This window comes from Spermophilus citellus (assembly GCF_964194105.1).
Source record: "Spermophilus citellus genome assembly, chromosome: 19".
In the NCBI taxonomy this organism is placed as follows: Eukaryota; Metazoa; Chordata; class Mammalia; order Rodentia; family Sciuridae; genus Spermophilus; species Spermophilus citellus.
The window spans coordinates 2,638,632-2,644,631 of NC_138201.1; the positions used below are offsets into that span (position 1 = coordinate 2,638,632).

General features: G+C 49.5%; 1 protein-coding gene across 1 annotated transcript in view; it reads left to right on the forward strand.

Moving 5' to 3' along the window:
* LOC308638489 (uncharacterized protein) overlaps window positions 1-2,732 on the forward strand; it is a 65,288-nt gene extending 62,556 nt beyond the window's left edge. Inside the window, exons 15-16 of the mRNA XM_081275993.1 lie at window positions 2,022-2,323; window positions 2,566-2,732. The gene's annotated coding sequence lies outside the window, so the exon portion shown is untranslated. The remainder of the gene's footprint in view (window positions 1-2,021; window positions 2,324-2,565) is intronic.
* Window positions 2,733-6,000: the final 3,268 nt, after the last annotated feature.

Here is a 6,000-nt window from a genome sequence, read left to right on the forward strand (position 1 = left end):
GTGCCCAGGGAGCCAGAGTCCCAAGTGTCCCTGAAGATTGTCAGCCCTTTCTTTCTTCTTCCTCTCCTCCTGGTTAAACCACAAGGTGACACACAAAGGTCTCCCGGAATTCGGTACTTTTAACCCAATCTCATTTGTGTTAGTGCACTGTGGGCCTCCCTTCTGCCTGTGTCAGCAGAGATTTATGGAGCACCTACTATGTGTGAAGCACTGTCCTACCCCAAGGATCTGGTCATACACCAGACAGGTGACAGTCGTTGCCTTGCATTGATGGGGAAGAGGAATAAGGATGGGATTTCAACTCTGGAAGGAAAGACTCAGTAGCTTCTTCACCCTGTCTTTTCTTATCCATGAGTGGGGTACTTCATGGTCTTTGATTTCTGCTTTCTTTTTTATACCTCTATTTAGAGAGAACCCTTCCTGATTTTCTTCATTTTTAAGACCCATTTGATATTTCACATGTGGTTTCTCTCTTTCTCACTCTTTGTTAAAAATGTTAATGGAAATATACTGTCTAGGTAGAAAGTGACTTAACAAAGTCAAGTTAAATAATGTTAAAATTCATAGCGTACCCATAAAATGTTTATACTTCACATCTAACACTTTTTATTAGGTGTTAAGATACAGCGTTATTTAAATAGATTCTCATCATGCCCTAAGATAAACAGCATTTTCAAATCCACATTTTCTCTGGACTGTGGGGTTCAGCCCGCTGTGTTTGGGCCTGCCTGGGACTGCCCCTCTTCCTAAGGCAGGAGGCCCCATTTTGATGCCCGAGCTAACTGGGGCTCTGTTGAAGAAAAGCCTCATCTATATAAATGAACTAGTTTTAAAATTGTAGGGCACCTAGTCTGCTAATCAGATATGAAAATAGCTGTATCCAGAGAAAACACGTATCTCTAAGAAATATCTAATCTGTTCGTGTCCCAAGACAGGCAGGAAGGGACATCGGTGATGGTTGCTTGAGCAGGCTGTGCAGAGAGAGAAATCACATCACACTCCTGCCCCAGCACATCAGGGCTCTGCCTTCCACAACTGCATCACAAAACTCCGAGTTTGAGAAAGTCAGAAGGCAGAAGAAGTTCCTTGGATGGAATTTAGCTTTTTACGGGGGAGAGGGTCTGAAGATAATGCGTTCTTTACGTATACCCATCTTCTTTTCTATCTTCCATCTCTCTTTAAAATCATTTATCTTCGTGGTAAATTTATCTGATCCCAAAGGGGTGGAGTATTTTTAGTTCATTTAAAGGGAATGTTTCTACATACTTTAAAAAAAATCAGATTTTTTTTTATAGGCCTTTAACACAACACTGAAAATTTGGCATGTGCAAGCATGATTCAATGAAGAATCGTCTTTCCCTTATTTGGGGACATTCCGTTTTGAAATAACAGCATTAGAGTCCTTTGAAAATAACAGAACTTGAAAATTATTTTCCTTGGAAAAAAAAACTGGAGCTAATTTTTCCTTTGACTGAACTGCTGCTGAGATCACACATTCGTATAAATGCCAAACTATACATATGCACATACATATGTATATGGAGGGGCGTGTGTGCCTGCGTGTGCATGGTGTGTGTGTAAAATTCCACCATACAATCATGCTACACGTGGGGAGACTTGTCTTTTTAAATCAACACTCATTCATACACAAGTCAGGAGGTAATACAAAACTGTGGTGTTGCTACCACATTTCACCCAAGATTTCAATTAATTTTTACAATTCCCCCATGCAGTGGGCAAATACTGTCATTATCTCGGCTTTATTGATGGGAAATTGGAGAGTGATATCTTGTTCAAGGTCAAGCAAAATCCAGGTCCTTGGAGCTAATGTGAAAGGGCAACTTGAGACGTTTATTTGGTATTTCAGTTCGAGATTAAGTGTTTGTTGAGTGAATAAAATGCAGATATTTTTTAAAAAGGATTTTGGCTCTGAATTAGTCAAAATCTCCCCTTACTGCCTTTTCCCTTTGAGAAGAATCTCTCAATACTGTGAATTGAGTGGAATTTCTTCCTGTTTCAAGGAGGTTGATGAGGAAGAGCCGGAGGACCACACGGAAACCAACGAATTAAAGACGCAGAGGGTGGCCAGAAGGGCAGAGGCCAGTGACTGTTCCTCCCCCAGTGGTGATGCAGGGGACTCTGTCCCCCAGGCTGTGAAGCTGCGTGTCCTCCGGACTTCATTTTGGACCTGTGGCTCTGATCCGCCTTACCTGGGGGCAGTGAGTGTTCCAGCTGATTTAGATAATTCCACAGAGAACCTCCAGATTGAACAAAAGGTCTAGACACCCACAGAGGTGTCATGAAGATGCGGGGAAAATTCCAGGTTTTTATACTTTGAAATAAAATGCATGTCCTGGACCCGGGGCGAGGCCGAGTCCCCAAGTCCCTGGGCTGGCTTTGTGGCTCATGAATGAGAAGGGAGAATTTTGTTTAAATGGATCTTAGGTAATGGTCCCAGTCCTCGTTTAACTTTCTGATGATTGCAGTATGACCTGGGTCCTCCCAGGAATTGTTCTTGCCCAGGGTTCTTTGTGATTCCACTGTCTCCTTGTTTCTCTGTAACAGTGGCCTGAATTCACTGAGGACGTGCAGCTGACCAGCCACTGTTGGCCATCACAGGAGGCTTCGCAGTGGTGAGGTTCCGCTTTCTTCCCACTTTACCCCTCAAGAAACCAGAAGGGCAGACGCTGCCGTGACCAGGATGAGGAGGGCACCCAGCGTGGTGGATCTGGAGCAGGTCTGTAGGACTCTGAACCCTGCCCCTGGGGAGGATGTCCCTGCTCATGCCAGGGGATGTACCCATTTTACACACTGTGGGGACCAGATGTTGGTTGCTCAGCTCAAGTGCAGAGGAGGCTGGTTCCCAAGCCCGGGCTGGGTCTGGCCTCAGTTTTCTCTAACCCAGAACTCATTCTAGCACATCACAAACTCGAAGGATGGAAAACGTCTGCACCAACTGGGTTTTTCTATGTAACATCTACAGAGGGACATGCTCGCTATAAAATAAGTAAGGATTGAATCTGAATCAATATAAATTTAGTTTTCAAATATAGAAAGAGACCAGTAGGTAAGCATTTTAGAGAGAGATCATAAAAATCAAAATTTGGTTACTGCATTAGTGAGGGCTAGCCAGGAAAAAAAAAAAAACACACAAAACCCCAGAACAATAGGAGCTAGCTAGATATACACATAGAGATAAGTATATGGAAGGAAGGAATCCCCTGGCTCAGGTAAGAAGGGTGAGAAGTGCCGCATCTGCTGTCTGCAAGCTGAGGTTCTGAGTCGCTGGCGCTGTGGCTCCAACCCAAACCTGTCCCGAGAAGGGGCGCCCGGGGTCTGTGGGTCTGAGCCCACAGCCCCGAGAGCCAGCAGTGTCTGGTGTCTAAGGGTAGAAGAGTTGAGCCCCAGCTTAAGAAGGGGCAGTAAGTGCCCTTACACTGCCCCTCTGTCTGTCCATACCCATCATAGATCCCCAGATGTCCCCCCACATACTGGGGTGCTCATCATGCATCCTGTTGACTTAGCACTTACTTCTCCTGGGAACACCCCTCAGACACACCCAGGAATAACTCTTGGCCAGTATGAGTGTCCCTCAGGCCAGCCCAAGAGGACCCAGGAAGTTAGTCATCTCAGGGGCAGGGTATTACTGGAGCAGGAGGACTTGCCACGTGTTCTAGTGAGTGGCCACTATCATTGACTTGTTTGTCTCACAAAGATTTAGAATGACCAGGTATATATTCATCGCTCAGGGTAACTGTTAAAAACTGGGAATCAGGCTCTGTCCAAGATCTTTTCTATTTTATTGGTGAGGAAGACCTCATTTTGGGAAATCCTGCATAGCAAGGCACTGGGAAGTGCTGTGTACGTCTATAGACATGGAAGTTCACTGTCACTTGGTTCTGGTCAGAAATGGCCTTGTGATTGTGGCCCATGGTCAGCTGTCTTAAGGAAGAAGAGGAATGGGATTTGCTGAGAATCTGATGTGGGAGATGCAAGGTGTGGTGTACACTGCCCAATACAGATGCCCCTTTCAGTCAAGCACCCTGCTGGGGACTGGGGGCACCTTGACCATTGTGGTAGAGTCTGTGATGTGTGAGCCCCGGGCAAGGAAGCCTGCCCCAGCCTGGCTGGCAGTCTGGGAAGCAGAAGCTCTCAGAGGAAGAGCTCTTTCCTCTAGGAGATGAGAAAAGGTTAGGGATGTGGACTCTGGTTATTGGTGCCCTAATCCATGCATCTGACTTCCTCGACCACCCCTCCAGTGTCCGTGGGAGCTCTGCTGCCTGGGGGTGGATACACAGTGCTCAAACGTAATTGGGAGACTCTTTAGGGGACAGTACTGTGAGGGCTTGGATTTCTCCACCGTCTCCCACTTGGCCTCACAACCTGTAGGGAGACGTTAAGGCTTCAGCTGGGTAGACTTCAGGGCTGCTCCACGTCATGCCACGGTGCCCAGGACAACCCCAAACGAGTTACCTGGTCTGCTGTTGCAGCCTGATGGTCTAAGGAAACCAGGTCTAAAGTGAAGAAACGAGGGCAGGTTGGTGGATGGAGCAGTTTGTGCTGGCAGAGCTCAGATAGATACAGGCACGGAAGGAGGTTTCATTTGGAAAGAAGTGTTGGGTCAGGGCCACCAGGGTGTGAGGGCAGGGGGGTGTGGGCCAGTGGAAGCTGCCTGTGCTCTGTGAGCAGCCAGGAGAGTCACGCTGAGCTGAAGGGGTGACAGCTCTGTGTTCAGCAGCTCGAGGAGCAAGAGAGGACCAGGGAATGAGGGGAGGTGGTGACTGGCCCCAGCAATCTTGGTTGACGTCCTAATAACAGTGTGAGGGGAATGGAGAAGAATGTGTCCCATGGCACCGCAGAGGTTGAGCTGTGGGATACCTCAGAGGAGAGACCTCTCCAGAGCTGGGGACCTGGGCAGCAGCCGCCATTCATGATTCACAGGTGTAGGTGCATCATGGGGACGTCCACTTGGTGCCACGGGCACACCATGCGACCCAGGCAGGAGCCCAGAGCCACAACGGGATCTGGGACCATGCTCACACCTTCCTTCTAGACCAGAGGTGCCGACCAGCAACCTGCAGCCCCATCTGGACTGCAGATGTGTTTGGTTTGACTTGCGTCAGGTTTTAAAGTTCTTTAAAAATCCTAACAACATACACAGCGAGAGGCCGCGTAGGGATCCCCGTCTTTCTCGCTGGGACTTTGAGAGCATCTGGCACTTCTGGGCTTTGGATTTTGCAGGCGGGAGTGTGGAGGCTCAGCTCCTGTAGACGGGGCATGCTGTCCCCAGGTTGCTTTGACTCAGCACCACCACCCCCTGCGGGGTGACCTGGCCAGTCGCCCCATCCAGGTGCCTCTCCTCAGCAAGCCGGCAGCCCCTGAGGTTGGGAGCCTTTGAGAGGCAGCTCTGAAACCTTCTGCACCTGCCCTCCTGAGGTGTGCCTGCCCCCTGGTGCTCTGGGTGGTTTTCTTCTGCTGCATGTCCCCCAGGACACCCGCAGGGTGCCAGCTCTTCACCTGCGTCTGCTGCATCCCAGGTGCTTTGCCCTTTGCTGCGGCCATTTTGGGGAATGAACGAATGATCACGTGGGCAGGGACCCAGGGCTCTCCCCTCCCTGCCCTGCACCCTGAGTTCTCCTTGGGCCTTTGCGGTGCTTCCCTCCCAGCCTTGGTCTTCGCCAACCTACTCATGAACCGAACCTTCCTCGATGACACCCAGCAGTAAGACGCCGTGGCCTCTCGGCTCCTCACCCAGCCCCACTCACCCCACGCTCTGCGTCTCCTGTTTCTGATGCTTGGCTACCTCCAGTCAGGTCCTGTGCATATGCCACCCTGACATGGAAGCCTCTCCTGCTCTGTGTCCCTGGGCCCTCTCCTTTGGCCAGCTCTTGCTCCTGGCTGCTGTGTGTCCTGCCCAGCACTCACCACCATGTGACAGCACATCAGGTTGGACGGTACAGGATTGCACGTTTGCTGTACCTCCAACCAGTGCAATGCCCG